Source organism: Anguilla rostrata, chromosome 1 (assembly GCF_018555375.3).
Source record: "Anguilla rostrata isolate EN2019 chromosome 1, ASM1855537v3, whole genome shotgun sequence".
Classification (NCBI taxonomy): domain Eukaryota; kingdom Metazoa; phylum Chordata; class Actinopteri; order Anguilliformes; family Anguillidae; genus Anguilla; species Anguilla rostrata.
In genome coordinates, this window is record NC_057933.1 from 80,590,688 (window position 1) to 80,615,950 (window position 25,263).

At 38.5% G+C, this 25,263-nt stretch overlaps 1 protein-coding gene and 2 long non-coding RNA genes across 3 annotated transcripts in view; 2 read left to right on the forward strand and 1 right to left on the reverse strand.

Annotated features, from left to right (window-relative positions):
- Positions 1 to 5,352: 5,352 nt before the first annotated feature.
- On the reverse strand, positions 5,353 to 7,375 carry LOC135237416 (uncharacterized). The gene is made up of 3 exons (XR_010324819.1): positions 6,352 to 7,375; positions 6,011 to 6,065; positions 5,353 to 5,401 (listed from the first exon to the last, which is right to left on the reverse strand). It is a non-coding gene; the product is annotated as an uncharacterized LOC135237416 (long non-coding RNA).
- A 2,913-nt stretch (positions 7,376 to 10,288) lies between these two features.
- Positions 10,289 to 17,137, forward strand: LOC135237398 (uncharacterized). The gene is made up of 6 exons (XR_010324811.1): positions 10,289 to 10,588; positions 12,191 to 12,245; positions 12,719 to 12,916; positions 13,322 to 13,354; positions 13,486 to 13,545; positions 16,633 to 17,137. It is a non-coding gene; the product is annotated as an uncharacterized LOC135237398 (long non-coding RNA).
- Positions 17,138 to 20,418: 3,281 nt separating this feature from the next.
- LOC135247989 (uncharacterized) overlaps positions 20,419 to 25,263 on the forward strand; it is a 107,820-nt gene continuing 102,975 nt past the window's right edge. Inside the window, exons 1-5 of the mRNA XM_064322073.1 lie at positions 20,419 to 21,644; positions 22,243 to 22,683; positions 23,119 to 23,241; positions 24,204 to 24,255; positions 24,721 to 24,915. The gene's annotated coding sequence lies outside the window, so the exon portion shown is untranslated. The remainder of the gene's footprint in view (positions 21,645 to 22,242; positions 22,684 to 23,118; positions 23,242 to 24,203; positions 24,256 to 24,720; positions 24,916 to 25,263) is intronic.

Here is a 25,263-nt window from a genome sequence, read left to right on the forward strand (position 1 = left end):
CTGCTGGAAGTGGTGTTGGTGGGCTAGTAGGGGGGGGTCATTCTCTTTAAACCCCAGTGCTGTGATGGGGACACTGTGCTGTAGGAGACGCCATCTTTCAGATAGGACATTAAACCAAGCTCCGGACTCACTGCGGTCATTAAAGATCCCATGACATTTATACCAAAGAGTAGGGGGTTCCCTGGTGTCCTGGCCACATTCTCAACCTGGCTTCCCCACCTGCCGCCTAATCAACCACAGTTTAGTTGGCAAAAATAAATAAAAATTGTTCTCCCTCTCTGTTCCGTTATCACTGTAAAAAAAAGGGCTTTGAATTTCAGGGAACAAGCTGTTACGGTTGCTATTCAAGCACCCACAAACATAACGAAGCCGACACCAAGGTTTCCCAAAAATAACCAATAACTTTATTTTACCACACATACAAAATAACGAAATAGCTGCAAAACATACGATAAAATCAAGACATGGCCGTGGTCGAGAGGAGAGGAGAAAAAGCCCCCTCCCTGAGAAGCTGATTACTCACAACATCAGGATACCTCGACGGCGAAGATAAACTTTTATTCCCCTCGCAAAGCACCCCCAGAAAGCTCCCCCGAGCCCCCACTTGTCACAAACCAGGTCGCACGGCCGTGACACAACAGGGAGACGCACACGACCAAGCCAATTAACAAACAATTTATTAAAAGAAAAAGTGTTGCTGATTACACTCTGCCACACCCATCTCCAGGGCCCAGAGCCTGATTTCTTTCCTCCACCGGTAAAGACTTACGCTCTCTGGTGCCACCATGTATTCAAAAAGGAAGTGACAGGGCAAAACTGTGTGGGCCAGTGATATCACTTTTGGGAATAACTATGTGAATATCCGTGTTGAAATATTAAAAAGTATAAGATAGCACTTTAGACACTATTAAAATGAGACTTTAAAAATGCAATGAAAAAATAAGAAATATGAGTTTATTTATCTTTCTGTGCAATGTAGTATATGTAAAACATGTTTTCAACAAACAAAAATGCCAGGTTACTCACATATACAAAGCACTGTCTGTAAGTCATTACTTCAAATCTAGGCCAGCCATTAAATGTATTGATATCAAAATTGTGCTAAGTTACATGAAACAATATTGGCTATCTCAGACAAATTAAACAAGCTGTATTCCAAAGCAATGCTACCCAATGTTTCCTAAATTATTAAGTTATGAAACATTATGCGCTTCTGTCCTTCCCAGGGGTCACCTGGCATGTGACACACAATTCCTCGTATTTCTTTGTTTGAATTGATTGATTTTTTGTCATCAAAAAAAAGAAAAGAAAAAAACGCTCTCATGCCATAGCCTGTGGGATAAAGAACTATTGTCTGTTGGTAGTGAAACAGCTGACCACAATAATATGGAAAACAATAAACATATTTACCCAGCAATGGACTGGACCGGTTGGTGTTGTTTTTCTGGTAATACTGGACTCTTTAGCATTTTATTTTATTTTAACCTTTATTTACCCAGGGTAGGTTCGCTGAGCACGGATGCTCTTTTGCACGAACGCCCTGCTTCACACTCATACACATTCACACCTGGGAGCTGCCCAGTACAACCACAATCCTCTATTGTTGGCCACTGAGCAGCTCCACTAAATTATTCCACATAACTATTTTGAGTTACTTGAAAGAATTGAGGAAATATTGAGTAGCATTGCTTTGGAATACATCGTATTTAATTTCGGTCAGGCAAGATAGCCTATATTGTTTGTAGTACCGTAACTTGGCGTCATTTTGATATCAAAACTTTTAATGGCAGGTCTGGATTTTGGCAGTCTGAATGAATGAGTTATAGACGGTGTATGTCTTGTATGTGTGAGTAACCTGGCATTTTTGTACGTTGAAAACATGTCTTTTTAGGAGATAGTATTTTCCAAGAAATTACGAAATATCCTTGAACACGTTTCGTTAGGTGCAGCGTATTTGTCTGCTAACAGAGTGAATGCGTAAGTGAATGCGATGCTAAGAATATTTTCTATTGCGCTGACCTATAAAACGCTATTCCAAAAGCAGAATTACACGTTATACGTCGTTAGAAAGCGTATACTCTCGCCTACTGAATAAATTAATTGTCTATCAACAGGTGTGGTATTACGCACAGCTATTTTGGAAGATACCCAGGCATCACAAATGTGACTATATTTCCCAAACGGATTGTCCAAGACAATATATGAACACACAGTCTCAAAAGGGACATCTCTACACGTAAAACCAACAGTAAGGATGTATATTTATTCAATATTTAGTCCCAGATGTTGACTGTAGAATGACATGGTATCATTTAAAAAAACTTTTTCTCGTTTATTTCGTTATTCAGTGAGCAGCGTTTTCACTGCTGTATAGGCATATCTTAGGGCTATTGTCGGGTTTATCTTGTTGCTATGACGGAATATGATTTTTTAGTGGTGAAAGAATATTTTTAGGAATGCCAAGATAGACAATATTGTCCATTATGTCAAGGGTGGCGAGTGTTTTTTAGATGAGACTTCAGGGAGGGGGTGCGTGTTAAATGAACGACCGGAGCGACAATGGTGGGGCTGCGAAACTCCGTTTTCGGCACAGTTGTCGTGCATCATCTACTAATGAAACTGAAACAACGCGTTTCTGTTTTTATCTCACACTTTGGTTGCAGTAGCACCGAATGTTTGAGTTTAATCACTAGGGGATGTGCGCTAAGAGGTTAAAATAAAAAAATAAAATAAAATGCTAATGAGTCCAGTATTACCAGAAAAAACACACCCAGCTGATTGATCCGCCTTCTTTACTCTCAGCATTTCAAACAACACCAACCGGTCCAGTCAGTTCATTGCTGGGTAAATATGTTTATTCTTTTCCATATTACATGTACAGCAGCAGTGCTGTCCTTGAGCCAGCATCGGGCTGGAAGTCACGCAGTCTCCACCTGTGCTACACCAACCCCGACACTGGAGAGAAACAAACCCAGCTGATGAATCCCCTTTCATACTCCATTTCAATCAACACCAACGGGTCCAGGCAATTCATTGCTGGGTAAATGTGTTTATTCTTTTCCATATTATCCTGGTCAGCTGTTTCACTACCAACAGGCAATAGTTCTTTATCCTACAGACTATGGCATGGATGGTAAATGGACTGCATTTATATAGCACTTTTATCCAAAGCGCTTTACAATTGATGCCTCTCATTCACCAGAGCAGTTAGAGGTTAGGGGTTAGGTGTCTTGCTCAAGGACACTTCGACATGCCCAGGGCGAGGTTTGAACCGGCAATCCTCCGACTGCCAGACAATCGGTCTTACCTCCTGAGCTATATCGCCCCCTCATGGCATGGCATGAGAGGGTAAACAACAACATAAAAAAGAAACCCCACTTTCTAACATTTATACACAAAATAAGACAGGGATTTCAAAATAAAAGCCAACTTATAAATCATATATCTGACTAATTACAAACCAGGAAAAAAAAATCTTGCTAAATGGCTCCTACACTGCTCCTACTCTGCCTCCCCATCCTCATCCTCACCCCCATCCTCCTCCCCATCCTCATCCTTTATGTAACTGATTGCAATACAGCACAATAAGCACAATGTGAACATGGTACATGGCATGCATAGCTATTTGAGATATAATGTGGCTTAAGAGGATAAATACAGTAATCCCTCTAAACACAAAAATAAATCACAAGTGAATACATTTGGCCAGTTTGACTGGTGATAGTGAAAACCTGTATAGATACCAGCCCTGCAGGAATGTAATTGCTTACCCCTGCCCTCGACAGGCATTCTGGACGCGGTATGTGATGGCACCAAAAACAAGAAGAGCAGCAAGAACAGAAACAGCAACAGCAGCAGCAATCTGCAATGGGGTCATGCTGGAATCTGAACCAAGGGCATTTCAGTCAGATACCACAAAACACACTTTGGACAAAAAAAAAAAAAAAAAAAAAAAAACATTTATGCACTCAAACACAGGGGACAAATTAATAGCGCTGATTAACAAAAAAACTACCATTTACAAAAAAGGGGAAAAATTCCCTGAGACCAGGGAAGGTAGTAGCTCTGATGGTCTCTATCCTTTAAGTTCCCCGCATTGGGAGCTGCAGTTGCTTTAGTCTATGTAATGAAATATTGCTTTATTTTATTTTATTGTTTTTGTTTTTTTTTTACACTGTAAGCCTGGTCATGTGATTGTGCTATACTTAAATTTCATCTTTAAAAGACAAAGATTTTGACACAGTTTTGATACAGCACAAAGGTTGTGAGAACAAATCACACATCTTTTTTATGTTGTTCACCCTTTGTAAAGTATAGATGAGAATGTATTACCTTCATAGTGCTTGGTTTCCTCATTTTCCATGGAAATGCCTGCAACAGTTATAATCAGTTAAGTTCTTTGGCATTTCAACTGTAGGGCAACATAGACCTGGTGGGTCTAGGTGTTTCATCTTTTCAGTTCCACGTTATGAATTGAACTTTTGTTCATATGTTGCTGAAGGAATGTGCCATTTGTAGAATGGTTTTTGTTTCAAATGCAACATTATGAAAATGAATCTGTGGTATTTTGTTTTATACACAAAACAGAAATGAAGTGTTGAAACATTTTCCCTTACATTTTTAGAATAGGAAATGTGTTGCAGGTATTATTCTTATGCTATTGCGTGGATGTGTGTATCATTTTAGTGAATGTAAATTGCTTTCACTTACTACTTTGATCTTTTACAGGGATTTCAGGAAACTCTGGGAGAAAGAGAAAAAGACAGGACATTGTACTGAGAATATTGGGAATATGTGCCATTTCTAAGGGGAATCTGGGCTGTATATGCAGATACGTTTGGTTATTGTGAGAGAAAAAACAAACAAAGGCTGGGATTTAATGAACAGTTGTTCTTAATGACCAATAACTGCTAATTAAAAATAATTTATACATTTTCTTCATAAACTCAGAAATGGCAAGTTTCTTTTGATTGTTAAAAAAAACATTGAGGACAAATTAATTGAATTAATTGAATTTTACTGAAGTTAATTGAATCCCAACCAAAAATTAAAAAAAAAAAAACAATAAAGACACATTTGCCAATAAGAAATGTTTTCATTACCAGCAGTTCTTAACACAGGAGTTCCAGTAAAAAGTATAGAAATGAAATTAAATTAAATGAAATGACTTCTCAGCCCATTCTTACAAACAGCAAGCATCAGACTTGTAGGCTTGTATCTTACCATCCAGTTCAAAAGGACCTTCTTCCTTGCAGAAGCATTGTAATTGTACATCACATTTCAGCTTGATGCGGGGTTCCACTGATACTACAGGGTTCTGTTTGCTGGATGGAGCTGCAAACCAGCAAAATTTTAAAGCACTTGCAGGGCAATTCCTTTATACAGTACACAGCTTCTGCACCTGAAATAGAGTTCACACACATACACATTATTTATTAATACATTATTGTTCCAAAAAATGTTTTTGCAACAATTTTATTTGAATTAAATATGTTCTTTCTGTAGAAGTATTATTAAGCTACTCAGCCGGAGACTTTCATGCTTGCAACTCCATACATTATTCCACCGCTCACACATGACCTGCGCGTAGAACGACGGCAACCTTTCTAGGGCACACAAGACCATGCCTATTACTACACTTTCCTGTGTTTTTGAGCATAACATGTTGAGTACAGCCTGTGTTATTTTATACAGCCTTTTTGCTCCCTTTTATCATGGGTGCCTGCAGTTTTGGAGGTGACTGTATGACACAATTAAATCAGATGTTATGGTGTAAATGGAAATAACAGAATCAATTCCATAGGCATAAGATTCATTTTTTAACTTTTGGGGAGACACACCGCTGGACCACCTGTCTCATGTAATCAAACATCAAGCCTCTTTTACTGAATCAGAAAACGGATTAAAAATTGAAAAAAACATTTCATCTGACTGAAATGAGAAAATGTTCTTATATGGTTTCAATATAACTCCAGCCACTGAATATTACTTAAAGAAAAAATCAACTTACCGATGTGTTGATAAGAAATCAGCAAGAGAAGGTAAAAAATCAGCATCTTCCTCTTCTGCAAGAGAAAATTTGTGCTTAATTAATCTTGTGAAAGTGCAAAGCTGTCTTTCAGCACAGTCATATGTTGTGGCATTAATTTTCTTTTGTTCATCTTACAATTAAGTATAAGTTCTGTAAATGTGTGTTTTTATATTACATGTAAAAGCTCAAGCTCTCTTATCGCACACAATGAATACATAGCCTGGTGTAATCAAAATGAGAAATGCGTAGTAGTTTTAGGGACCCATCAGACACACAGGCTAACATAGCCTAGCTGACTGCCGACTCGTTAGGAGACTGACCTGAAACACTCCAGCCACCCATTTTGGGTTCCTACGCATAGTTTAAAAAAACACTGCAATAGAGGATGACGATGCTGTTGTTCATTCAAATATGGAAGTGAAAAAAGAAATAATAACTACACAAATAGCTTTATAATAAGTGCTACTAGCGCCGCTCAGGTTGAGTGTCCTTACGCCCAGACCTTCTTCCGCACAAACCTCTGAGAGCAGATACATTATCCTTCTGCGTGATACATAATCTATGAATCCATTCCATTCACTTCCAACATGGCAAAAGTGCAAAAAATATGAATTTATCTGTTTCATCTGGAAAACACATTTCATATATATTTGAGGACTGGCATAATAATTACACTTTTACTGTTTAAGTGGGACATTTTGATTTAATTCAATCAAAATTCATCTTTCCTTCTCTCCATTAGATTTCCTGGAGCATCAGTGTTGTCTGTATGTCTTATTTTTTAATAAATGTTTTTTTATTTTTATATTTTGTTTGTTTGGTCTTGTCGGAATATTCTCGTGTAGTCTCTGATCCACGATCCAGGCAGGTCTCTCCTCCAGTAAGATTCTTACAAAAGGTTTGATGAAAATGGCCCCAGATATGAAGCAGATGGATCTCTTTTCTTGTAAATACGTCTCAAAATATTAAATGAAAATGGCTCCAGATCTAAAGCAGGTGGCTCTCTCCTCTCTCCTCAGGTTCTCTCCATTCTTCCTGATCCTGGGTGCTGTAGTCTCCCCTGATAAGAACAGGGGCTGCTTTCAGATCCTCTTTTCCAGATCAATCTCCTGTGTCCCAGTACCTTCACTGAATATAGTGGGCATTCTGTATGAAGGAAAATAAAATCAAGTTAATCTATAACAGCCAGTTATCATGAGTCAAAGTGTCTGACTGCACCACCGAGCATCAAAATAGTTATAATGGAATAATTTAGTGGAGCTGCTCAGTGGCCAACAATAGAGGATTGTGGTTGTACTGGGCAGATCCCAGGTGTGAATGTGTCTGAGTGTGAAGCAGGGCGTTCCTGCAAAAGAGCATCTGTGCTCAGTGAACGTACCCTGGGTAAATAAAGGTAAACCCCTTAGCGCACAAGCCAAATCTTGCCAAGCCCATTTAGGGGGTACCCTATTTAAAGCTTTATAATGCCACATGTGAACACCACAGAGACTTGAAAAATGGCTTAAATTAAGCAAGACATTTGTACAATTTACAATACTAACGCTTAGTTTAGTTTATATGCATACTTTTGGAAGAAATAAAGTGCCACAAATCCAATTGTTTTGACAAAAAATCAAAAATAAATTTGCACTTTTTAAGTTTGCAATGAAATACTGAGAGATTGCATATATACAGGTTAAACTATACATGTGCTAGATCAAAAACTTCTTGACCACAAGTTCATAAAATCTAAGGGTGGATATGTAGAACTACTATAGATGTATGAAGCAAAAACTAAGCAGTGTACCCAGCATCTCCAAATCTATCCAAAATGTTTAAATTATGCATTGTTGTAAATCACAACATATTCTCGTATTTCACTACAAATCAATTGTTTTGACTCAAGAAAATCACTGTTGCATAATTTTCAAATGGGTATTACAAGCTTTCAGCCAGTACAGTGGTCTAAAATAGCTAGGTGTCCAGAAACATATCCAAAATGTCTCCAAAATTGAATAAAATGCTTTTTGTCCATTATAAAGCATATAAATGTTGTAGACTGTATTAGTATCTGTTTGCTGTTAGTGTTTATTTTATGTTTCTGTAAGTTTATTATTTTTCACATCCTCCGTCCCAGTATTTTCATTCTCCCGGTCACTTCTCTCCCCAGTGCCGTCTCTGTGTCTGTGTTCCCTGAGCTGCTTCACTCCCCTGTATTTGCATGATTTCACTATTCGATGGTTCCGGGTTTTTGTGGTTTCCCCCCTTCTTTCCAGTCTCGTTTTACTTACTTCCTGCTTATATCTAATTTTACTAATTTCTACTAATCCTTACTAATTTATAGATTGTAAAGTACTAACCTCATTAATATACTAACATGTTAATATTGCTAATGGATTAACAAACACTTTGATAGATTAAATCACTATACTAATGCATTACAGTTTTTGTTTATTGCTGAGACACATTTAATGAAACAATTCCCCTTTTTCTCAGAACTAACACAATCCCAAAACTACACACCAATCAGCACAAACCTCAAACATCCATGCCAAACTCAAATTATCTTCTCAAAAACGTATACTCTTCCATCAAAATTAAACTTTGCCTTCAAATGGCACACACAAGCCATCGAAAACACAGACAATGTAGATTACCCATAACACACCAGTGAGATAAATTCAAAGCACTACTGCAAAAACCTTTTATAACAGTGTGTAAGGAGTTCTTTTCTCCTGGTTATTCTACTTATTTTATGGTTTTCAGATTTTGATCTTTGCAATGTTACACTACTAACAAATGAGGGAGTGTGCAAATTTCCAAATATTTTATCTGTAGTACTGAAAAGTGATGCTGAGTGAAAAGTACTGTACAGTAACCACAACACAGTTGAAGGAACAAAAAAATGTAGTATTTTCAAAGGAGAGTAGCATTCATAAAAGGAACTCAGTATATGCGGCACTATAAACAAAAACAGCAATAAAATCTAAAGAACATATAGTCTATAAATACACTCAACATTACATAGACAGCATATCCTCTCACAGTAGTACAGCAGATACTATATGTAACATTACAGTAAATTATAGTACCTGTTTTCTTGTCTGAAAGTATGGACAACGGATCTCTGTCCAGCTTCCCTCATCATCATACCATGCACCAGCACATGGTCAATCAAGGTGGCACGTATTTCGTCTGGGACAAATTGCCTCCTGCCTCTTCGTCTCCTTTGTCTTCCTGATCTTTGGACAGCTTGTACATTTTGAGGATCCATTGTTCAAAAGCACACAGGCGCAAACTGTGGCCCTATTCACTGATCCAGAGATTGTGACCGGTGTGTAAACAATTTTGCTGCCAAGTGTTTCCACCTAGAGAAAGGTGTGTTACCTGAGTTTAGGTTGTGATTACTTGAGTTAACTGTTTTGACTACCAGTGTTGCATGAGCACAGTGTGTAACCAGTGATTCATGAAAGCATTTGTTTGTAGAGATTTGCAGAAAAAGTTTAACAATTTGCAGCATGTGTTAAAACAAGTGAAAAGTGTTTATAGTTTTGAGAGATGTGTTGGTCCTCTGAGAACTGAAGTAATAATTTGGGAGTTTTTGCTGAATGAACCAGTTTTAGTGTGTTAGCAATCGAGAAAAACTGTAACCATTCTCCCCTTTTCCATGCTGCGCTGTAGCTCCGCCCCTTTTCTTTCTAGTCTGCCCTAACGCTGAGTTCTGCAATTGCCTGCACCTGTCTCTTGCTCCAACTGCACCTCTCTCTCTGCACGTGTTTTACCTGCTAAACCCAGGCCGTCTGTTATAATTGTCTATGTGATTCCAGTTATCCTAATGTTCTTCACCTGGATGTTGTTTGTTACTCCACCCTCACTCACGTAACCCCTCCTTGATTGTTACCTTCCCCAGTGTATAAATGTCAGTCTTTTCCACCAGCTCCTTGTCAGAACGTTGATCGTATTCACTGTGCTGATGTGTTGTAAGCCTTTGTTTATCGAGCTTCTTTAGATGCCTTTTCCATACGACTGAGTTTGCCTGCCCCTTTTGTTTGATTGCTTTCTTGTTTGACCTTCGCTTTGTTTTGACTTCTCTTTTGCCTGTTCATTTGTACCTTCGCCTGTCTGATCTCCTGGTTTTTGAACCGTCCTATCTCTGATTACCTGGCTTTGAACTTTAGACTGAATAAAGACAATGTTTTTTGGATTTCCCTGGTCTGTGTTTGGGTCCTTGCACAGAACATTACAGATTGATATGGAAAAGAGGATCGGAAAGCAGCCCCAGTTCTTATCAGGGGAGACTGCAGCACCCATGATCAGGAAGAATGGAGAGAACCAGAGGAGAGAGCCAGCTGCTTCAGATCTGGAGCCATTTTCATCGAACCTTTTGGGAGAATCTTACCGGAGGAGAGACCTGCCTGCTTTAAATCCAGGGTTGTTTTCATCAAAGATTAAAGGTTTCTTTATCCGTATCCAGAAATAAATGTATTTTTCCGGCGGGAGATGCAGCTTTCCACAGGTACAATGGACAACAGAGCAACACAATACAGCAATACAACACAAAAGACATCACAAGAAAAGGTAAGAAAATAGGTGTAAGTAATTTAAAAGCTAATAAAAACACATTATTGGGAGAAACTTACTAGAGGAGAAAGCCACCTGCTTCAAGCCTTTTTCATATAAAATGTTGCAGATATGTGCAAATATGCAAATATGGATCTGGGACTACACAAGAATATTCCAACAAAATAAAAATAAAAAAACATTAAAAAAAAAAAAAAGACTGGCAACACTAAAGCTACAGGAAATCTAATGGAGAGAAGGAAAAATGAAATCAAAATGTCCATTTTACTTAAACAGTAAAAGTATAATTTATGCCAATCCTCAAATATATGAAAAGTGTGTTCCAGATGAAATAGAAATTCATATTTTTTGCACTTTTGCCATGTTGGAAGCGAATGGGCTGGATTAACATATTACGTAAATGGTAAATGGACTGCATTTATATAGCGCTTTTATCCAAAGTGCTTTACAATTGAAGCCTCATTCGCCAGAGCAGTTAGGGGTTAGGCGTCTTGCTCAAGGACACTTCGACACGCCCAGGGCGGGCTTTGAACCGGCAACCCTCCGACTGCCAGATAATCGGTCTTACCACCTGAGCTATGTCGCCCCACGTATCACACAGGTTACGTATCACGCAGGTTACGTATCACGCAGGTTACGTATCACGCAGGTTACGTATCACGCAGGTTACGTATCACGCAGGTTACGTATCACGCAGGTTACGTATCACGCAGGTTACGTATCACGCAGAGGGATAACACATGCGCTCATTTGTGCGGAAGAAGGTCTGGGCGTAAGGACACTCAACCTGAGCGGCGCTAGTAGCACTTATTATAAAGCTATTTGTGTAGTTATTTCTTTTTTCACTTCCATATTTGAGTGAACAACAGCATCGTCATCCTCTATTGCAGTGTTTTTTTAAACTGTGCATCGGGACCCAAGTGAGTGGTGAGCCCGGTAACGAGTCGGCAGTCAGCTAGGCCTGCCGTGTTAGCCTGTGTGTCTGATGGGTCCCTTAAACTACTACTTCTAATTCTGGTTCTAATATTAGAAGTATTTATAATTTGGGTCCCAGTATTAGAGAAGTATATTTAATTTGGATCCCGATATTTAAAAGCTTAAGTTGATATTTCATGTTCCGTATGTGGAAAGAATCAGAATCAGAATTAGGCTGCAACTTTTGTTTATACAATTATTGATAAGATTCTGCCCATGGTAATTCATTTTTTAATGTAATTCCTTTTTCACTTCCATATTTGAGTGAACAACAGCATCGTCATCCTCTGTTGCAGTGTTTTTTACGCATCGGAACTCAAATTAGCTGGCATTTGAGGATGGTGCCGGAAGGAGCCGACAGTCTGCTAGGCTATTGTAGCATACATTTTTGATGGGTCCCTAAAACTACTACGTATTTCTAATTTTGATTACACCAGGCTATGTATTCATTGTGTGCGATCAGATAGCTTGAGCTTTTACATGTAATATTAAAAACACACATTTACAGAACTTATACTTAATTGTAAGATGAACAAAATAAAATTAATGCCACAACATATGACTGTGCTGAAAGACAGCTTTGTACTTTTACAAGATTAATTAAGCGCAAATTTTCTCTTGCAGAAGAGGAACATGCAGATTTTTTTCTTTCTCTTGCTGATTTATTTTCAGCACATCGGTAAGGTTTGATTTTTTCCTTAATTCGATTCAGAGTGGCTAGAATTATATTAACCATATAAGAACATTTTCTCATTTCAGTCAGATGAAATGTTTTCAATTTTTTATCCGTTCTCTGATATAGAGTAAAAGAGGCTTGGTGTTTGACTACATGAGACCAGGTGGTCCAGCGGTGTGTCTCCCCAAAAGTTAAAAAATGAATCTTATGCCTATGGAATTGATTCTGTTATTTCCATTTACACCATAACATCTGATATAATTGTCATACAGTCACCTCCAAAACTGCAGGCACCCGTGATAAAAGGGAGCAAAAAGGCTGTATAAAATAACACAGGTTGTACTCAACATGTTATGCTCAAAAACACAGGAAAGAACATATTTAATTCAAATAAAATTGTTGAGAAAACATTTTTTGGAACAATAATGTATTAATAAATAATGTGTGTGTGTGTGTGTGTGTGAACTCTATTTCAGGTGCAGAAGCTGTGTACTGTATAAAGGAATTGCCCTGCAATGTCACTGAGTGCTTTAAAACGAGGGACTCAAAAAACACAGTTTGCAGCTCCATCCAGCAAACAGAACACTGTAGTATCAGTGGAACCCGCATCAAGCTGGAATGTGAGGCACAATTAACATGCTTCTGCAATGAAGAAGGTCCGTTTGAACTGGATGGTAAGATGGCCTACAAGTCTGATACTTGCTGTTCATAAGAATGGGGTGAGAAGGCATTTAATTTAATTTAATTTCATTTCATTTCTATACTTGTTACTGGAACTCCTGTGTTAAGGACTGCTGGTAATGAAAACATTTCTTATTGGCAAATGTGTCTTTATAGTTTTTTTTATTTTTTATTTTTGGTTGGGATTCAATTAACTTCAATAAAATTCAATTAATTGTCCTTAACAGTTTTTTTTAACAATCAAAAGAAACAACTGTTCATTAAATCCCAGCCTTTGTTTGTTTTTTCTCTCACAATGACCAAAATGATCTGCATATACAGCCCAGATTCCCCTTAGAAATGGCACATATTCCCAATATTCTCAGTATAATGTCCTGTCTTTTTTCTCTTTCTCCCAGAGCTTCCTGAAATCCCTGTAAAAAATCAAAGTAGTAAGTGAAAGCAATTTACATTCACTAAAATGATACACACATCCTTGCAATAGCATAAGAATAATACATGTAACACATTTCCTATTCTGCAAATTTATGGCAAAATGTTTCAACACTTCAATGTTTCACAGGTGACCTATCCACACCTGAAGTGCCAGAGAGGAACAACACCAACAGGACCGAGTCATCTGGTAAACCTTTGGGTTTTTTGTGATTTTTTTGCATCAAGTCACCTGTTTGGTTTCTACCAGACAATAAATGCAAAAAAAATTCCCTTGTTTTATTTCTGTGTTCAATTTTGGGATAAGTATTAATGACACATTATCTTTGTCTGTTAAAGATGAAATTTAAGTATAGCACAATCGCATGACCAGGCTTACAGTGTAAAAAAAAACAATAAAATAAGCAACTGCAGCTCCCAATGCGGGACAGATAGAGACCATCAGAGCTATTACCTTCCCTGGTCTCAGTGAGGAGGTAGATTTTCCCCTTTTTTTAAAATGGTAGCTTTTTTGTTAATCAGCGCTATTAATTTGTCCCCTGTGATTGAGTGAATAAATTTTGTGTGTGTTTTGTGGTATCTAACTGAACTGTCCTTGGTTCAGGTTCCAGCAGTACCTCAGGGTGGATTGTTCCCGTTGTTGTTGCTGCTGTTGTTGGAACTGTTCTTGCTGCTCTTGGTGTTGGTGCCATTGCATACTGCGTCTGGAAGGCCTGTCGAAAGCAAGGGTAAGCAATTCCATTCCTGCAGGGCTGGTATCTATACAGGTTTTCACTATCACCAGTTACACTGGCCAAATGTATTAACTTCTGATTTGGGGGGGTTGGGGGGGGGGGGGGGGGGGTTGGGGGGGATGTGTGAATGCAAATGGTGTTTTCAATCTTTACCCTGTATATGCTTGTTTATGTTCCAACCTCAAATTCAATTACATAATTTTATCCTGTTAATTTATTATTCTTAATTAGAGGCTTTTTATGTTTAGATGCGTTACTGTATTTATCCTCTTAAACCCAGGGGTGGACAGTAATGAAGTACATTTACTTGAGTACTGTACTTAAGTACATTTTTCGAGTATCTGTACTTTACTTGAGTATTTATTTTTTTGGAAAGTAATAACTTTTACTCCACTACATTTGAAAGATAAATATTGTACTTTTGACTCCACCACATTTCTATAAAGGTTGTCGTTACTCGTTACTTTTAAGCATAGCTTTGAAGTCAGAAGTTGAATCTTTTTCTTTTTTTTTTCTAAAATGCGATTGGCCACACGCTGTGTTCCTCACAGGAGACAAACCAATCATAGTAGCTGACATCTACTATGCTGTCGGTCAAGTTCAAAGTGCTTGCTTGTTGCACCAGTGATTGAACAGTTCAATTTGAACTTGGCAGCAGTAATGATGGCGACGGCAGAAGATAAAGATGATTCTTCGCCACCTTGGCCATATCTCAAGTCCATGTTTGAAATTTGTGAAATTCAAAAAGATTCATATTGTTTTAAATGTTTGCTCTGCTTACCGCATTCAAACACTCGCTGTCCAACCTGAAAAAGCACGTCGAGCAGGGGTTAAATTGGGGGTGTACGCGTCCACCCACTTTTGGTAAATACATAAATAATATTGACTGGCAGTTTTACAAATAACTATGACAATCCAGTCCATCTTTCGTATGCTCATTGATCGCAACCTGTTTTCATTAGTAATTTTTCCTTTATTATCAAGCGTGCCAATGAATGGTGTCATCGCTGAAGTGCGATGCTTCCAAGTTCAAGTAAGTGCAGCTCAGAGAAAAGAAATAGAAGGAAATCATTCTTTGTCTGTTGATTTGCAAAACCTGGCATGGATATTAAAGCATTACCAGCTACAGAAAGACAGACACTGTCAAGAACTCTTTTGCTACAGCCTCCACTCCACACACCACAGGTGTATTTTCCTGAATCATGCAACCCGAGATTTGATATCTTCAGAGATGCGTCCCACTTGTTGATATTACTATACAGTTCAGTCTGGTCGCTGTAGTCTGGATCCTCTTCCTGCTTCCTGATTGTTTTTGAAGAAATAAATGGGAGTGCTCTTGTCATGCCTCCACGAGTGCAGAATTATACTTTCTACTGGTGGCATGCTGTGATCAAAGTTGAAGTTACAGGTCAAAACAGTCTCTCCTTGGTAAGGGCCGGTGGTGATGGGCTTGGTAATAATTATATGAATACCTGTGATAAATGTAAAAGATTAGTAAGCATGACCTCAGACAAAATTAAGAATTTAACCAAGTCTTTAAAAAAAAACTAATAAAAAAAAAAATAAATAAAAAAAAAAGAAATATGAGATTATTGCTGACTATTTTACCGCCTCTAGCTAAGTTTTCTTTTTTAATGTTTTACCTGTTTGTCTCTTGGCAAAAATATTTCACAAAATTTCATAAAATCTGAATTTGTTGGACTGTATTTAATATTGGCTTGGTAGGACGAGATGCTTCTGTTTACCTCAGGGGTGTCAATCAGAGCAAAAGAGGCGGGAACGTGAACTAGGGTTAAGGCAATTTACTGAGGATTGGTGGAGAGGTGCAGGCAGGGGAACGGTTTGAAATTAGTGATGAATGGGCTGGGCCAGACTGAGACAATATCCTGGTCTGGCATTTAATATCTTGATTGGACCACTTACAATGTAAAAAAAAGGATAAAAAAGAAAGATAAAACAGGTCTGAGTTTGTTGCAACAAATCTGTAACTATAGCTAATATAGGTAGTTTATCATATAGCCAATATAGGTAGGTAGTCTAGCCAGCCTGAAAGCTTGCTAGCCAACATTAGTGATATAAAACAGACTTGCAGCTAATGGCCAGATAATGAAGTAGCTATCTAACAGGTTAATACTAAAATGTTCTGCTAGTAGTTAACTAGATAACTTTACTAACTAATAGGGTGTACAATCATAAAAACATTGAATCATCATAATCATTGCATATTAGGTATTGAAAACATATCCAAGAAACCATACCCGAAGGTTATTGCAGTTTTTCTTGCACTAAAAATTCTGAGATTAAGACAGTCAACAGAGAGTTGGGGTCAAAAGTGGTAAATCCAGGCAGGGGAAATGCCTCTAAAAAACACAGTAGTGGCTTGCATATTGCTATACTGAGTACAATATGAATTTCTTTGCAAAAAAAGAGTGCCAAACTGCTTAATCAAATATGTTTACCTATTATACTCATATGAAAAGCAAGCCATTGTATTTCCATGCACTGTAGCTACCTTGCCTTTTTAACTTGCTTCTCTTTTGCAGGTCAAATTCATGGGTGGCAATCATATCAAGAAGACAGCACATCATTCTGTCACGGGTTGTCGAGGGAATGGACCCAAATGCAGAGTAAAGAAAACCCCAAGAACTCCAAAACGGAGGGCACCATGAACAATCAGGCCACAGAGAGGGAAGGGGAAAAGAGACAACCAAGAACCAATAAGTGAACAATTGAAACCAATACTACAATTACACAGGGTACAAGCAGGACACAAAACAGAAGTGCCGCCATCTGGACAGAAAAAACACAGAACCATGACACATTCATTCAAACAAATTTAATAAAAGCTACATTCTTTTATGTGTCCTGGGATGAATCACGTTTCTACTTGTTTCCGTTGAATATTAAGAAATGTTCTGGTTAAACAATATGGGGCACCAAAAGCAACATGGAATACAATTTTTTCTTTTTTTACCAACATTTTACCAAAATATCCCTTTATCTTCACATTTAAGGAATAAAAACACAGTTTGTGTGTTTTAAAAACTCCTTTGTTGTTTTAGGAGTATGTTTATGACCATATGGTTTTGCTGTAGATTAAGCACCGTACAATATGTTTGGAGACATTTGGACAAACATGAGCAGATAAGATGCTTCTGTACATTTCAAAATGTATTCTGCTGTGCAGCCAGCCATGACATTACATTACAGGCATTTAGCAGACGCTCTTATCCAGAGCGACTTACACAACTTTTTACATAGCATTTTACATTGTATCCATTTATACAGCTGGATATATATACTGAAGCAATGCAGGTTAAGTACCTTGCTCAAGGGTACAACGGCAGTGTCCTTACCCGGGAGTCGAACTGGCGACCTTTCGGTTACAAGCCCAGTTCCTTACCCACTGTGCCACACTCCGTCCTCATCATCAATGAAGACAAGTGAGCCAGTACCTCTGGTGCCAATACATGCCCAAACCATAATGCCCTCATCACAATGTGTCACAGATGGTGGGGGCCTATGGATCTTGGGCGGTTCATTTTAGCCTCCAAACTTTGCTCTTGCCATCACCCTGATAGAAGTGTAACCTGGCCATCCTATTTTAGCAGCTAACGAGTGCCTTGCATCTTAAAGTGTAGCCGCTGTAGTTCTTGTTTGTGAAATCTTTTGTGGACAGTAGTCACTGATATATTCATGCCTGCTTTCAAAAGACTGCTCCTGATCTGTGGGACAGGTGTTTGAGAGTTGAGAATGCTTCAGCCAAATGTAGAGCTCGCCAGTGCGCACTTTTTATCTTAATGATGTTCCAAACAGTTAATTTTGGTAAGGTCTGACGTATGTTTCTGACACTATGTTTTTCTCTCACATTTCCCAGCCTTATAATGGCTCCCTAGACTTTCATTGGCACAATTCTGGTCCTCATGTTCACAAAGGCCAATAACAAAGGCAATAAAAAGCCAAGAATCAAGACTAGATAGAAAAAGCTTTCTTATACCTGCGCACAGTAAGAAATTGAATAGAAAACTTGACAAATCAGAAACACCTGTGAAGCCATTTGGCCGAAACATTATTGTGCCCTGAAATGGGGGTACTATGTATAAAAATTTATGGTCACATGACGGTCAGGCACAATGCCTTATGGTTCATATTAGAGCAACAAACAATTCTATTTCTACATCCAGTTTAGTTGGAGAGCTGCGCAAAAGATTTAAACATTAGTTTTAACTAACATCAGATTAGATTTCAAGAAAAATTCCAAAACTTAAAAGCAATATTTTTTACATTATCGATATCTCTCACTAAATAAAAATTGGACATATTATAGAAAGTTGTGGAGGTTTCATCTGCCAGCGTAAGTTATATCCGCCATTGTTATAATAAACATTAAAGAAAATCCCACCGTTTGCTGGTAGGTGTCAGTTTGTTTCTCTCCAGTGTCAGGGTTGGTGTAGCACAGGTAGAGATAGTGTGCCTCCATGCTTGTGTTTCTGTGCAACACACTTTTAATCCCGTTGGTACCATCGCCTCCCACGGTGATGTTAGTCTCTGTGCCTTCTGTCACATTCCGATGGTCCTCATTGGTCCAGAACACAGACGGCTTGGGAAGCCAGCCTGATGACTCGAAGGACAGAAATGTGGCCTTCGCTGAGATGAACCCCTGTTTTGAGGGCCTTGCTGGAGAGGAATTAAGAACAGAGCAAAAACACTAGCCTGGTCTAAGTGTTGTTTAATAGTAGAGCAAGATGATTTAGCATTACGTTAGCATCACGATTCTCCGGAGTGATGTACAATCGTGCATTAGCCGCCAGTCATTAAGCATTTAGATTTTAAATTAGTTAATTTTTATCCATTTTACTGACTAGGAAGCACTGCAACTTACCGGCCACAGATAGGCTGACTGAGCCTTCAGCATGAGGACTGTGACCTTCACTCCACACCTCACAGACACGGAGTCCTGCGTCTTGCAGGGTGAGATTCTGCAGCCTCAGAGTAGTGCCCCCCAGTGTAAGATTGTAATATAGGTCGGTGCGGTTGCTGTAGTCAGGGTCCTCTTTCTGTTTCTGTCTCTGGCTGTTTTCAAAGGCGTAAATAATTCTGCGATGGCCACTTTCATTTCTCCACCAGTTCAGGCAGATGCTCTCTGGTGCCACCATGTGCTCAAAAAAGAAGTTACAGGGAAAGACTGTCTCTTGCTGGTAAGGGCCAGTCACTTGTGGTTTGGGAGTAACAACACGAGGCTCTGCATTAAGAAAGTTAAAAATTAAATTAAAATAAGTTGTCACAAATCCTACCCAAGCAAGAAGATAGTTTTCTTGGTTTGGGCCATGTCCCTTAGTTCCAGTGAAGGCAAGCTTAATGCTATAGCATACAGTAACATTCTAGATGTGCTTTCTGTTTCAACAGGACAATGCCCCCCGGTCACAAAGCAAGGTCCATGTGGAAATGGTTTTGTCGAGAACGGTGTGGAAAAACTTGACTGGCCTACACACAGCCCATCCAACACCTTGGGGATCAATTGGAAAGCCAGCTGCGAAGCCAGGCCTAACCGTGCAATCAGTGCCCATCCTCACTAATGCTCTTCTGGGTGAATGGAAGCAAATCCCTGCAGCAATGCTCCAACATTCAGTATAAAGCCTTCCCAGAAGAGGCTGTTATAGCAGCAAGGGGTGGACCAACTCCATTTTAATCCCCATAATTTTGAATGAGATGTTGGATGTCCTGGTGTTCACATACGTTTGGTCATGTAGTGTATATACACAGGAGTAAATAATATTAGTTGCATCTGTCAGGGTTAGCAGGGTTGATGAACCGCCTTTATGGCGGCCTCCTGGCATGCTGACAGGAGCTAGGAAGCTAGTTTTAACTATCAAGTAACATTAGCAAATGAGCATGTCATTATTTTGATCCAGCAATTAAACATTTGCTTAACTTTTGATTCATTACTCAGCTGGTGATTGCAACATTAGCCACTTAGTACCAGTCCCAATTCTAGACTGCTCTGATTTGGGGGGCAACTTTTTTTTTTCTTTCAGTGCAGTGTGTGCCATACAGTTTACTGTTTTCATCCTTTATGTGTGTGTTATAGTGTGTTATAGTCTATACAATGTAGTCTGTGAGTAAATGGTAAATGGACTGCATTTATATAGAGCTTTTATCCAAAGCGCTTTACAATTGATGCCTCTCATTCGCCAGAGCAGTTAGGGGTTAGGTGTCTTGCTCAAGGACACTTCGACACGCCCAGGGCGGGATTTGAACCGGCAACCCTCCGACTGCCAGACAATCGGTCTTACCTCCTGAGCTATGTCGCCCTGTATTTTGACACTGACAAAACTTGTATTGTTTTTACTGTACTTCAGCACGCTGGATTTGAAATGGAGCAATTCAAGTGCAGACTGTCAGCTTTAATCAGGCTGTGTAGAAATTACAGCCTTTTTGATATGTAACCCCCCCTCCCCATTTTAAGGGACCATAAATAATTGGACTGTGAGGGGGGCAGCATGGTTGTGGTGCCGGCCGGCAATCACAGCTGTGGGCAGTTACGTGATTAGTGCTAACCTTTACATGTGCTGCCTGCAGTGAGCCTGGGGGACCTGACATGCACACAGGAAGTACAGAAGCCACAACAACAGCAATAGCAACAGCAACGACGGCAACGAACAGCAACAGTGACAGTGTTGTGGCTTGCTGACACGCAATGAACGTGTGCGTCGTACCCGTCCGTGCCTGTGTGGTTCTGTGGCCTTGTTACATGGACAAATTTAAATAATCTTCAATATCAATCAATCAATCAATCAATTTTATTTGTATAGCACTTTTAACAAAGGAGCTTTGTCACAAAGCAGCTTTACAGAGAACCGGCCCCCAAACAGTAAGCCTAGGGCAACAGTGGCAAGGAAAAACTTCCTGACTGATAGCAGGAAGAAACCTTGAGCAGAACCGGACCCAGAGGGGGAACCCATCTGCCATGGGCTGGCACCGGTTTGTTATGGAAATGGCTTACATGAAAACAATAGAATATAATCTTTTTAAAAAAAACATTGTCGTATTAAGTGCTTGGTTTGCATACTTCAGGTTCCTGAAGTATGCAAACCACAGACCACAGATGCTCTGCAAGGTCTGTACTGCAGCGTCTTCAGTTCCTGTTTGTTTCATGGGCTTTCTGTCTTCATTCGTGTTTAAGCTAGTGAAAATCAGTTGGATTTATGTCAGCTAATTGACTTGGCCAGCTAAGAACATTCAGCTTTGTCCGGGAAGTAAATGGGTGGACGCCGTTAAATTTCAAAATGGCTCAGCAGGTTCTGAATTTCCATTCAGTTCAAAAGGTGTGCATCCTGCACAATGTTTCCTTGAGTAGCTAAACAAGTTGGAAACTTTATTTGATCCAAGCTGGCTAGCTAGCCAACTAGAAACATTAACATTATTTTATCGATTATTTTATTGTTATTGAGATCAGAAATTCAGAGATGAGGTCAGAAGAATAGAGGTGGTGTGATGACGTGTGGTGAGAAGACATTAAAACTTGCTACTTCAGAAAGACCAATTGCACCACTTGGTAAGTATTTCAGTAAATTTCAGCTTTTCAAAGAAAAGGAGGGTGTTACACTGCTCATGGTGGTTTTATGCCTTGTGGGTAGTGTAGTTCACAGCGCTTTATTGCAGAGGGGGAATAGGTTTTAATGTTCTATGTAATTGTGATGTATTGGTAGAGGGGTAAGCATATTTTTTGTTGAAAGTGTGTTTGTGTATTTTCATGTTTTATAGGCGGGATAGCAAATTACACTTTTTATGATTTCTGTTTTGTTAATTGATTTTAATGATAACAATGGTACGGACTGAGGATGGTTAACTTAATTCAGGCCTCCATTTGGATTAGTTCAAGTTGGGAAAGCTTGTGATTGAGTGAAGAGCTTATGCAATCATACCAAAGGAAACATTTGGGAAGTGATTGCCTGGTTTCTTTATTTTGCTTATTTAATTTTGTAATTATTTTGTTTATTGTTTTTTTCTGCTCTTCAATAAAATAATTTTCACTGTTCACCCTATTTCTGTTGTCAGCCTCCTGCTTGACTGCTTGCCATCCTCATACAGACACTTTGATTCATGATGACTGGCTGTTGTAGATTAACTTGATTTTATTTTCCTTCATACAGAATGCCCACTATATTCAGGGAAGGTATTGGGACACGGGAGATTGATCTGGAAAAGAGGATCTGAAAGCAGCCACAGTTCTTATCAGGGGAGACTACAGCACCCAGGATCAGGAAGAATGGAGAGAACCAGAGGAGGAGAGAGCCAGCTACTTCAGATCTGGAGCCATTTTCATAAAACATTTTGGGCAATATTTACAAGAGGACAGACCTGCCTGCTTCAAATCTGGAGCCGTTTTCATCAAACCTTTTGGAAGACATGTACAAGAGGAGAAACCCGCCTGCTTTAAATCCAGGGTTGTTTTTATCAAAGGTTCAAGGTTTCTTTATTCATATCCATGGATAAATGTATTTTTCAGGCAGGAGATGCAGCATTCCACAGGTACAGAGGACATCAGAGCAACACAATACAGCAATACAACACAAAAGACATCACAGGACAAGGTAAGAAAATAGGTGTAAATCGTTTAAAAAATAATACAAACACATTATTGGGAGAAACTTACCAGAGGAGAAAGCCACCTGCTTTAAGCCTAGTGTAATTTTCACATGAAACTTTGCACATACATTATGTACTTAAAAAAACATGGATCTGGACTACACAAGGAGAGATAATAATACCCAACCAAAAAATATGAAAAAAACTAACAAAAAACCATTTGTTATTTAAAAAGGACATACATACAACACTAATGCTACAGGAAATCTAATGAAGAGAAGGAAATATGAACTGTGGTCTAATTAAATCTACAGAAATTTTCCAATTAAACAGTAAAAGTATAATTATTATGCCAGTCCTCACACATATATAAAAATGAGTTTTTTAAAAGATACAGAGAAACTCTCATTTTACTCAGTATTATGTACCTAATGTTACAGTATATACAGCTATTGTACTTTTCGAAAAGTTGGAAGTAAATCGGCTGGATTCACAGTTTCCGTAACGATGTAGAATGATGAAACACTTGCTGAGAGGAAGCGGACACGTACTCACAAGTGTAGGTGAGTTGTAGTTATTACAAAGTTATATGTGTAGTTATTGTTTCTTTTTTCACTTTCATAAGTGAGCTGGCAACAGCATCCACATCCTCTGTTGCAGTATTTTTTAAACTATGCATCAGGACCTGAAGTGGGTGGCAGAAGGGTTTGTGATTCATCTCGGTATGAGTCAGGAGACGATGCTAGCATGTTTGATGGGTCCCTCAAACTACCATGTATCCTTAATGTGGGTCCCAATATTAATGAAGTATTTCTAATTTGGGTCCCAATATTAAAGAGGGATTTTAATTTGGATCCAATATAAAAAGCTTAAGTTGGTATTTCATGTTCTGTATGTGGAAAGAATCGGAGGCCAACTCCATGAAGCAAATATGCTAATTGCTTTGTCTACTTTGAGTAGGCCTCTATTGTTTGTTTATGCCATTATTAATAAGATTCTTTCCATGGCAATTCATGTTTTAATGTAATTCCTTTTTCACTTCCATATGTGAGTGAACAACATTATCAACATCCTCGATTGCAGTGTATTTTAAACTACGCATCAGAACTAAGAATAGCTTTTTTGAGGATGGTGCCGGAATGAGTCAGCAGTCTGCTAGGCTATTGTAGCGTATGTGTTTGATGGGTCTCTAAAACTACTACACATTTCTAATCTCGGTTCCTAGATTGTAAGTTAATGTGATTCTTTATGATCATCGCTAAATATTTTATTAGAAACTCCAAATAAAGAACCCAAACTTTTTTTGTGTGTCCACTTTCAAGTATTTTGATTACACCAGGCTATGTATACATTGTGTGTGATAAGACAGCTTTTACATGTAATATAAATAAGAGCAAACATATTTTAAAAACTTAAACTTAATTGTAAGATGAACAAAACAAAATTAATGCCACAACATATGACTGTGCTGAGAGACAGCTTTGTGCTTTCACAAGACTAATTAAGTGTAAATTGCTTCTTGCAGAACAGGAATATGCTGGTTTGGTGCTGGTTGCCATTTTTTTTTCATCTCATCGGTAATGTTTGATTTTTATCTTTAAGCACAATTCAGAGTGACTAGAATTATATGGATACCACATATGCACATTTGTCTGTTTCAGTCAGAAGAAATATTCACTTAAATATTCAATTAATTATAGGATTCAGACTAATAGAGAGTTGATGTTTGACCACACAAGATCAGGTGGTCCAGCAGTATGTCTCCCCCAAAGTAAAAATGAATCTTACGCCTATGCTATTGATTCTATTATTTCCATTTACACCATAACATCTGATATAATTGTATTATACAGTCACCTCTAAAATGGCGGGCACCCTTGATAAAAAAGGAATAAGAAAGGTTGTGTAAAATAATACAGGTTGTATGTGAGCTGCATTTTATGCACAGAATCTTTCATTGAAATAAAATGGCTGAGAAAACATCTTTGTAACAATAATGTGTGTGTATGTGTTTGTGTGTACATATTTTTCCTCTATTTCAGGAGCAACACCTGAGATCTGTAAAAAGCAATCGCCTTGCGATGCTCCTGAATGTTTTGAAATAATGGCGTCACCAGAACCAGCTTGCACCTCCACCAATTACACAGATCTCTGCAGAATTGACAGAAGCTGCATTGAGTATAATTGTGATGCAGATTTAAGCTGCAAATGTAACGGACGTCCATTTGAATTGGCAGGTGAGATATCAATCTGATACCAGCCATGCTTTTCCATTCTGTTGGGCTTAGATGCTGTATCATTTCTGTTCTTTTTACTGGAACTCGTCTGTTAATGGATGCTGGTAATGAAAACATTTCTTAGTGGCAAATGTGCCTTTATTGTTCTTTTGGTTGGGATTCTATTAAAATGTGTCCTTAACTTTGTGGAACAATTTAAAGAAAGTTTATTTTTATTTATTTATTTGTTTGGCTAGTTCAGCAATCAAAAGAAACTTCCCAATAAGAGTTTATGAAGAAAAGGTATACATTCTTGCATTTAATTGGCAGTCATTGGCCATTAAGAACAACTGCTGATTGAATCCCAGC